We start from the raw sequence: 10,831 nt of genomic DNA, 5'->3' as shown, positions 1-10,831 counted from the left end.
CTTTCGTCATTGTATGCAAAGAAGAAACAACTTGAATCTTGTTCCTTTTGATCTTGAGATAGAAAGAACTTTCAAAAGACATCGAAGGGAGAATTTACAAGTTACAGCTTTAAGCTAGACAATGGCTGAAGATAACAATAACAATGGTAATAATGCCATTAATCTTGTTCCTGGAGCAAATAGAGCACTACGAGATTATGTCGTTCTTCTTTTGCAAGGTTTGCACCAAAGCATTAGGAGACCTTCCATCAATGCAAACAATTTCGAAATTAAACCAGCTTACACTTAGATGATCCAGTCTTCAGTCCAATTTGGTGGGTTACCCAGTGATAATCCTAATTCTCATTTAGTAAATTTTCTAGAGATTTGCAATACCTTTAAATACAATGGAGTAACTGATGATGCTATTAGATTGAGACTGTTTCCATTTTCTCTAAGGGATAAGGCAAAAAGCTGGCTTAATTCACTGCCCAATGGGTCTATCACTACATGAGAAGACTTGGCTCAAAAGTTTCTTGCAAAGTTTTTTCTGCTTGCCAAGACTGTAAAGATGAGGAACGATATCACCTCATTCACACAATTTGATGGTGAGTCCTTGTATGAAGCCTGAGAGAGGTTTAGAGAACTACTGAGAAGATATCCACATCATGGGATTCTTGATTGGTTGCAAGTTCAAACATTCTACAATGGGTTAGTTGGGGCAATAAAAATCACAATTGATGCTGGTGGTGGTGGGCATTAATGAGTAAGAATGTTGTAGATGCTTATAATTTGTTGGAAGAGATTGCCTCAAATAATTATCAATGGCCTTCAGAAAGATCAGGTCCGAAAAAAACTGTTGGAACTTATGAAATTGAGGCACTTGGCAACTTAACTGCTCAAGTAGCTACGCAAGTGGCTGCACTGTCCAAGAAGTTTGACACATTGGGAGTTCATGCAGTTAAAAATTCATTTGTAGTTTGTGAAATGTGTGGAAATAGTCATTTAAGTGATCAATGTTCATACAATTTTGAATCAGTCCAGTTTGTGAGGAACTTCAATAGATAGCAGAATAACCCATACTCTAATACTTATAATCCTAGTTGGAGAAACCACCCCAACTTTTCATGGAACAACAATGTAGGGCCCTCCAATCCAAACCCCAACGTGCCTCCTGGTTTTCAACAACAATCTAGACCACCAATTCCTAAAAAGAAGTCGCAAATGGAAGAACTTATCTTACAATATTTGTCCAAGACTGATGCCATAATTCAAAGCTATAGAGCCTCCTTGAGAAATCTTGAGACCCAAGTGGGACAGCTTGCAAACTCCATCAACAATAGACCCTAAGGTGCCTTACCCAGTGATACATAATTCAATCCCAAAGGTAAGGAACATTGTAATGCAATTACCCTTAGAAGTGGCAAAGAAGTTGAAGGGGTGAGTGGAAAATTAATTGAATCTTCAAAGGAGCATGTAGATGATGACAAGGTAATTGTTGAGAAAGAAGTTGAAGTGGAAAATACAAATTATGGGCAAGCTAAAAATCAAGGGAATTCTCCAGCAAATTATCCTCCACCACCATTCCCACAAAGGTCGAAAAGGCAAAAGCTTGATAAACAATTTGAGAAATTTCTTAATGTCTTCAAGAAGCTCCACATAAACATCCCTTTTGCTGAAGCTTTGGAAAACATGCCAAGTTATGTTAAATTCTTGAAAGACATCTTAACTAAAAAAAGGAAACTGGAAGATTTTGAAACAGTGGCACTTACTGAGGATCTAGGGAGTTTTTCTATCCCTAGTACTATTGGTAGATTTAAATTTACTAAAGCTTTATGTGATTTGGGTGTAAGCGTTTCAATCATGCCTTTGTCAATTGCTGAAAAAGTTGGACTTAACGAGATACAACCTACCACAGTTTCTTTGCAATTAGCAGATAGAACAATCAGGTACCCTGTTGGGATTATTGAGGATGTATTGGTTAAAGTTGGACATCTCTACATTACGGTGGACTTCATTGTACTTGAGATGGAAGAAGATTTGGAAATTACTTTAATCTTGGGATGACCATTCCTAGCTACTGCAGGCGCAATCATTGATGTGAGGGAAGGCAAGATAACTTTTAAAGTTGGAGATGAGGTAGTAGAGTTTAATATTTTCAATGCAAATAAACATCCTAGCTCTACAAATAGTTGCTACAAAGTGGAGTCAATTGATGAAGGCAAAGGTGAACCAATTTTTCCACCTACAAGTAAGCAAACATCAATCTTTGAATTTAAGCCACCACCTCTGCCTGTTAGACCTAAGCAGTCACCAACGAAGCATTCTCCACCACCATCTAATTGTCCTTTCAAGATTGAACAACAAGTAATGATGCTTTCTCGATCATTATTCAAGCTTTTTCCATGGGAACGCAAAGAAAGATGGTGGGGTCCTTTCAAAGTAGTAAAGGTTTATCCTTGTGGAATAATTGAGATTTATAGTGAGGATATAGGAACAATCATGGTTAATGGGATGAGCCTCAGACCATATTTCAAGGATGAAGAACTGAAAAAGGGTGTTTTAGTCAAGCTAGTAACTATAAACGAGCGTTTCTTAGGAGGCAACCCAAGCTCCTCAACCTTACTAATTTTTTTATTTTATTTAAGTTTTGTTTCTTGTGATCTAATTTTTTTTTATGTTTCTTTTTGCAAGTAATTGGTTTCAAAAAAAACTCAAAAAAATCAAAATAAAAAAAATGTCAGAGTTGCTGCCCTCAATTTGAGGGTCGCGACCCTGAATGAGGTTAAAAAAATAAGCTAAAACAGAATGTTTCAGAGCCATGGCCCTCAAAGGGAGAGCCACGATGTTAGATGAAGCAGACTAGGCAGAATAGTTTAGCACCGCGGCACTCAACCTTGAAAGCTGAGGCGCTCAAACTCGAAGCGTTACACTTCGAGTAAAAAATTTTGCATGGTGAGGGCCGCGACACTGGGTCAAGGTGTCGTAACGTGCGGGTCGAGCTGGAACCCGACCGCTAGACGTGAATGTGAAAACTCACTAAAAAATTTAACTAGGAGTCGCCACCAATCTTTTTTACTAGGTGCGATTGGCCACCTATTGACTTGATTCTAATCGATGAAAACTTAAATTAATTTTAAGCCCACCGAAAAGAACCTTAAACTGGTCTACAATTTTCTGAATCTTGGTTCGGGAGTACGGTTACGCCCGGGGAAGGATTAGCACCCCTCGGACGCCCGTTCCATGAACGGTACCATTTTTAGATTATCCTATTGGGCTTTAATTTTTAATTCCACTAGATTTCCTTAATTATTATTTTTTATTTTATCTCCTATTTAACCTAAAAAGGAATGCAAATAGGTGGTGAGATAAAATGCATGACGTGAGATAAAAATGCCGGACAAATAACCTTTTATCGAGAATATTTTCCGAATCCGCCCATCATACTGGTGGGACTCGGGATATTCTCTCACCTAGGGAATTATCCGAGAAACTCGCCTTCGCAAATTCGACGAATAATTCCCGTCATCGGGATCATCGTACGCTTTCTTTTTTAAAATAATATTTTGTGCCTAATGAACCTAATTCGGGCAAAAGCCTTTTATTAAAGATGGTTCTCGAGCCGTCTCATCATACTGGTGGGACTCGATGACATCTTTTCACCTAAGGAACTTTTCGAGAAGTACCCGCCCTCGCAGGATCCCCGAAAGATCCCATCATCGGGGCTTAAACTCGAAAACCAAAAATATTGATATGCAATGATATGTATGATGCAATATGTATATGCTATGCTAATGCAATTATTTTTTATTATCATTAATTATTTTTATTATATATTTTATTATCCTATTTCCTATTTTTATTTCTTATTATTATTATTATTATTATTTTTTATACTTTACATTTTTGTTCTAAGTTCTTTGTTTTTCATTTATAGTTAGACAAATTGTTTATAATTCTATGTTATTTTAATGAGTAAAAATTATATATTTTTTATCGTACTATTTTATATATATTTTTATATTTTTGTTATTATTATATTTTTTATAAGCGATTTTTATTCAAACCTAATGCCTAAGATCTTTATTTATTATTTTTTTATTTTTATCTTCACATCTCTTTATGCCACTTAATATTCGATGCTTACTTTTAAATTAGTTATTATTTTTTTTACTATTATTAATTTATTTACTTACTTATTTAATGTCATATATATTGTATTTTCACGAATTAATTATTATATGTATTTGAATTGTTACCACTTTATCATTATTTTATTACTTATTATTTTTATTTTTTTTTATCAAGTAATTTCATCAAGTAATAATTTTTGTTGTATAATCAAGCTCTTTATTTATTAAGGATTTCGGAATCTTAACAACGAGACCCTCCCATCATACTGGTGGGGCCTTGATTCGGATTCCGAGCCTAGGGAACATAAGCTCGGGATTGCGACTTCTCGCATCCCGATCAATTATCCCATCATCGGCATTGTTTGCTTGTCCTTAATGTCATGATATTTTTCTTGGGAGTTAATTCTCTAAGGTTGGTTCTCTTACCTACCCTATTATAATTATTTTCATACTTGATATAATATTATTTTTATTCACTACATATTTATGTATATATATATATACGTATGTATATGTATATATTTTAGCGTGCATAAATATTTCTCATGCCTCTATTTATATTCTTATTTATACATATTTATAATCCTCTAACTAGATTATCTCTTTAAACTCGCACATCATATCTAAAATTTTTAGAGCATTGTGATAAAGTAATTTAATCTTAATCTTAAAGACATTCTCTAGAAAATTTCCTTTTAAGACTTTGTAAAAAAAAATATTTCCGAATCAACCTTTTAGCATCAAGTTATGAAGCTTAGATTAAATGCTGCGAGTTGAACTTAAACGAATCAAACCATGATACCCAAACAATTAAATAATCACAAATCCATTATGCAAAGAAATTAAATTTTCCTTACCTGATTAAGTCGAATGAGCCTCAACACAACTAAGCTGACCATGGCTGTTGCTAGACACACTGTCCAGCTTTGCACAACCTTCCATGGGATACTCTCTCTTTTTTTACTTAGTTTTCTTTCTTTTCGTCAAATACCCAAACCTGGCTTTCTTCCTTTCCGTCGGTCGGCATTGCAGCTCCGCCTCGCTCTGCTCTCCTTCCTCTTGCGCCGGCAGATCGCGGCTCCGTCTCTCCCTCTGCCCAGCTCTCCTTCCTCTTGCGCCGGCAGCAGAACGCCTCTCCCTCCTTCTCTATTTTTTTTTGCCCAGCTCTCCTTGCCGGCAGCAGAACGCCTCTCCCTCCTTCTCTATTTTTTTTTTTGCCCAGCTCTCCTTGCCGGCAGCAGAACGCCTCTCCCTCCTTCTCTATTTTTTCTTCTGCCCAGCTTTCCTTCCTCTTGCGCCGGCAGCAGAACGCCTCTCCCTCATTCTCTATTTTTCTGCTCCTTGGTTGCTCTCCATTGCTTAGAATGCTGCCCCCCCCTGTTGCAGGTTCTCCCCCTCCCATTTATACCCGATTTCTGGGCTCTGGAGGGGGCGCTCCACTACCCTGCCAGACGCGAAAAATTCGCGTCTGGCAGGTGAGAGAGGACGCACCCTGCCAGTCGTACCTCTCTCCTTTTTTCATTTCTTTCTTTTTTCATTATCATCATTTCATTTTTTTTTATATTTTTTACTCCGTTTTTATTTGTAATTTAGCGTCTACAGCTGCCCCTCTTTGAACATTTCGAAAATTCGAAATAGTGCAAAGACGTAGACACTGTATTCAACTAAATTCTTTAATTCTCTTATCAAATTTTTATTATATATATATATTTATTATTATTATTATTATATTTATATATATACATATATTTTTAATAAATTCCTCAAAACTGAGGCCACAAGACTTTTAAAATGAACTCCTCAAAACTGAGGCCATGAGAATTTTTTTAAAAGGGAGCTCCTCAAAGCTGAGGCGACGAAACTTTAAAAATGAACTCCTCAAAATTGAGGCACCGAGACTTTAAAATGAACTCCTCAAAAATGAGGCAATGAGACTTTAAAAATGAACTCCTAAAAAATGAGGCAACGAGACTTTAAAATGAACCCCTCAAAACTGAGGCACCGAAACTTTAAAATGAACTCCCCAAAACTGAGGCAACGAAATTTTTTTCATTTTTTTTTGAAATGGCGAAAAATAACCAATTCCTCATCTGAAATTCATATGATTTTAGAGACAAATTTCCTTCTTTTTCAATTGCTTTGAACATGTCAATCAGTTTCCCTTTTTGGTGTTTTTAGAGCCTTTTCTTTGATCAATGGGGGATGAATCGATTACATTTTCGATCTCTCGTCTTCCTCAATTTATTGCTCATAACTGTTTTCTTCTTCTATCATATGCATGGTCCAATCACTCTTCACATTTTTACTGTGCTCTATTTTATTGCTAATCCCATTCCTTTCTTTCCCTTCTTAGACTCCATTTCATTCCTTGTCAATTATGATCCTTTTTTTCAACATATTGCAAACATTTCTTACTTTATCATGCTCTTTATTAAGTATCATTCTAATTTTATGGCAAATGCAATGCAATGTACTCATATCTCCTCTTTTGGCAGAATGGAAATGAGGGCATTGTTGGGAGTGAAAGGCTATTTTTCATTAGAAAAAAGTGAAGTTTCCACAATCAAGTATAATGACAAGGAACAAGGGAAAATTGATTAATTCAAAGGGGGTACAGTCCCTTCTTAATGACTGTTTCGATAGATATTAACAGTAGTCTCTAAATTTTATCCCAAAATAGGCACATTTGTCAGCTCCCTTGTCTTTTGTATGAACATCTCGGATCATGATCTTCACCCTTTTTGTGTTAAGCTTTTGTAGTACTTGGACCTCTTTCGTGTCTAGACCGCCCTTTCGGGTTTTCGTCCTAAACACATCTCCCAGATTCAAGCCGCCTTTTCAGGTTTTCAACTTGAAAATTTTCTTCTTCTTCTTTTTTTTTTTTTTATTATTATTTTTTTTTATTATTATTTTTTTATTATATATTTTTTTTATGCAAAATATTTCTTGACAGCATCGGCATTCACTGGGTTGGAAAACTCCCTTCCATCCATCTCCGCCAAAATTAGTGCTCCTCCTGAAAAAGCTTTCTTCACCACGAATGGTCCTTCCCAATTCGGTGTCCATTTCCCGCGAGGATCATGCTGGTTCGGGAGAATTCTTTTCAATACTAATTCTCCTTCTCGGAACTGTCGAGAGTGTGCCTTCTTGTCATATGCCCTCATCATTCTCTTTTGATATAACTGCCCATGGCAAAGTGCCATCAACCTTTTTTCTTCTATGAGATTCAATTGCTCATAACGAGCATTAACCCATTCGGCTTCTTCCAACTGTACTTCTTTAAGGACCCGAAGGGAAGGAATTTCCACTTCAATTGGCAAAACTGCTTCCATCCCATACACTAAAGAGAACGGTGTAGCTCCCGTGGACGTTCGGACTGTTGTGCGATAAGCATGCAAAGCAAAAGGTAACTTCTCATGCCAATCTTTGTATATATCTGTCATCTTTTCAATTATCCTTTTGATGTTCTTGTTGGCTGCTTCCACTGCTCCATTCATCTTTGGGCGATAAGGTGTTGAATTGTGATGCTTGATCTTGAACTTGGCACAAACCTCTTTCATCATCGAACCATTGAGGTTACTAGCGTTATCCGTGATGATCCTTTCTGGGAGACCATAGCGGCATATTATTTCTTTTTGGACGAACTTACATACCACTTTCTGGGTCACATTGGCATAAGATGATGCTTCTACCCACTTAGTGAAGTAGTCAATTGCCATCAGAATAAATCGATGCCCATTCGATGCCTTCGGGGTTATCAACCCAATCACATCCATGCCCCACATTGAGAATGGCCATGGTGATGCCAATACATGCAGTGAATTAGCAGAGGTGTGGATTCTGTCCGCATATATCTGACACTTGTGACACTTTCGGGCGAAGTCTATACAATCCTTTTCCAACGTGAGCCAGTAATACCCTGCCCTCATGACCTGTCTCGCTAACTTATGTCCACTTGCATGTGCTCCACAAACTCCTTCGTGAACTTCTTCGACTATTCTCCGAGCTTCGGTTGAATCCACGCATCTCAAAAGCGTTTGATCCCTACTTCTTTTGTATAAGATGTTCCCATCCAAGAAGAAATTCATTGCCAACCTTCTAATGGTCTTCTTATCATTTTCTGAGCTTTGATCCGGGTACTGCTGAAATTTGAGATAATGCACAATATCGTGGTACCACGGTTTCCCGTCTATTTCTTCTTCTACACTAGAGCAGTGCGCGGGACACTCTCGAAGATTAATCATGATGGGTTGGATCTTGACATTGGTACCAACTTTGAACATTGTCGCCAGTGTGGCTAATGCATCGGCCATTTGGTTCTCCTCTCGGGGCAAATGATTGAAGCAAATTTCATCAAAATTTTCAATCAGCTTTGATGCATACTTGTGATACCGAACTAACTTTGAGTCACGTGTCTCCCATTCTCCTCGCAACTGATAAATAACCAAAGCAGAGTCCCCATACACTTCCAAAATGTGAATTTTCCTCTCGATTGCTGCTTGAATGCCCATGACACAAGCTTCATATTCAGCTACATTATTGGTGCAATAGAAGTTGAGTTTAGCTATAACGGGATAATGATCTCCTTCTGGTGATACTAACACGACCCCTATGCCATGCCCCAAGGCATTCGAAGCTCCGTCGAAAAACATCTTCCAATTCTCTTTCTCTGATTTCTCCCCACTTGTTTGACATATTGACATCAAGTCCTCATCTGGAAACTCAAACTCCATTGGTTCATAATCCTCTTCCACCCTTTCTGCAAGAAAATCTGCAATTGCACTTCCTTTGATAGCTTTCTGGGACACATATACAATATCATATTCAGACAATAACACTTGCCATCTACCTGATAAGGAAGGTTTCTCGAAGATGTATTTAATCGGGTCCAACTTTGCAATGAGCCAAGTGGTATGATATAGCATGTACTGCCTGAGTCGATGCGCCGTCCATGCTAAAGCACAACACATCTTTTCCAACGAGGAATACTTGGACTCGTATTCAGTAAACTTCTTGCTCAAGTAGTAAACTGCCCTTTCTTTCTTACCAGTTTCATCATGTTGCCCTAACACACATCCCATGGATCCTTCATTTACCGTTAAGTATAAGAGGAGGGGTTTCCCGACCACAGGTGGTGCCAATACTGGCGGACTCAACAAATATTCTTTAACTTTGTTAAAAGCAACTTGGCACTCCTCATTCCACGCCCCCGGATTGTGTTTGCGAAGGAGTTTGAAGATCGGGTCACATTTGAGTGTGAGTTGTGATATGAATCGGGCTATATAATTTAATCTCCCCAAAAATCCTCTAACTTCTTTTTGCGTCTTAGGAGGGGGCAAATCACGGATTGCTTGAACCTTATCTGGGTCAACTTCTATTCCTCTTTCACTGACGATGAAACCCAGTAGCTTTCCTGAAGTGACTCCAAAAGTGCACTTTGCCGGATTTAATCTGAGCTGAAATTTTCGTAACCTCTTAAATAATCTTTCAAGATTAGTCGCATGGTCCTCTGTTTTACGAGCTTTTACAATCATATCATCCACATACACCTCAACCTCTTTGTGCATCATATCATGGAAGAGAGTCACCATAGCTCGCTGATAAGTTGCCCCGGCATTCTTCAAACCAAAAGGCATTACCTTATAACAAAAGGTCCCCCACATAGTTATGAAGGTAGTTTTCTCTCTATCCTCTTGTGCCATCTTAATTTGGTTATACCCTGAAAAGCCATCCATAAAGGAAAACATGGAGTGGCGGGCAGTATTGTCAACAAGGGTGTCAATGTGGGGAAGAGGAAAATTATCTTTTGGGCTAGCTCTATTCAAGTCTCGATAATCCACACACATTCTCACTTTCCCGTCTTTCTTAGGAACTGGGATAATATTTACAACCCATTCAGGGTACTTAGCTACTTCCAAGAATCCTGCATCGAACTGCTTTTTCACTTCTTCTTTAATTTTCAACAACATTTCAGGTTTCATTCTTCTCAACTTTTGCTTAATCGGTTTGCATTCAGGTTTCAAAGGCAGTTTATGGGCTACAATGTCTGTGTTGAGTCCTGGCATATCTTGATAAGACCATGCGAACACATCTACATATTCATGAAGTAGCTTTATTAGTTTTTCTTTTTCCATTGACACCAACGTCACACCAATTCTAACTTCTTTCTTATTTTCTTCATCTCCCAAATTAATTGTTTCAAGTGTCTCTTGATGTGGGACAATTTGTCTCCCCTCCTGTTCTACTAGTCTTAACAAGTCCGGAGTTAAATCATAATCCTCCACGTTTTCTGTATTGTCAAGTTCACTGACACTTGTACCTTTTTCAAAATCAACTTCAAAACCACTGTCATTATCATCTTCGCATTCACTATTTGGAATCCTGGAAGGTAAAGGGAATTGAAATATGTAGAGCTATTGTATAGGTAAATAAAGGGATGAAATGTCACTAATGGAAATGATTAATTATGAGAAGAGATATGAGAAATGCACTACGCATGTCAATTTATTAAAATGATAAATGATAAAAAAGCCCGATACATAAAATTCCAATGCTTTTGGGCATAAGCATGGATGTTTAGTTTGCATTACTTTGAAATTGAATCACAAGTGACTGGTAAACTCATGGTGGTCCAGTTGCTCAGCTTTAGATTCGGTGGCCCAAGGTATGTAGTAGGAATCTCATCTGCATTTCCTAGCTGTTCTTCACCTTCATCCGTT

At 37.7% G+C, this 10,831-nt stretch overlaps 1 non-coding gene across 1 annotated transcript; it reads right to left on the bottom strand.

Annotated features, from left to right (window-relative positions):
* Positions 1-547: 547 nt before the first annotated feature.
* LOC148761020 (small nucleolar RNA R71) lies at positions 548-654 on the bottom strand. Its single transcript, XR_016028769.1, has one exon. It is a non-coding gene; the product is annotated as a small nucleolar RNA R71 (small nucleolar RNA).
* Positions 655-10,831: the final 10,177 nt, after the last annotated feature.

This window comes from Theobroma cacao, chromosome 9 (genome assembly GCF_053813885.1).
Source record: "Theobroma cacao isolate CCN51 chromosome 9, ASM5381388v1, whole genome shotgun sequence".
In the NCBI taxonomy this organism is placed as follows: Eukaryota; Viridiplantae; Streptophyta; class Magnoliopsida; order Malvales; family Malvaceae; genus Theobroma; species Theobroma cacao.
This window is presented reverse-complemented; position numbering and strand designations above follow the sequence as displayed.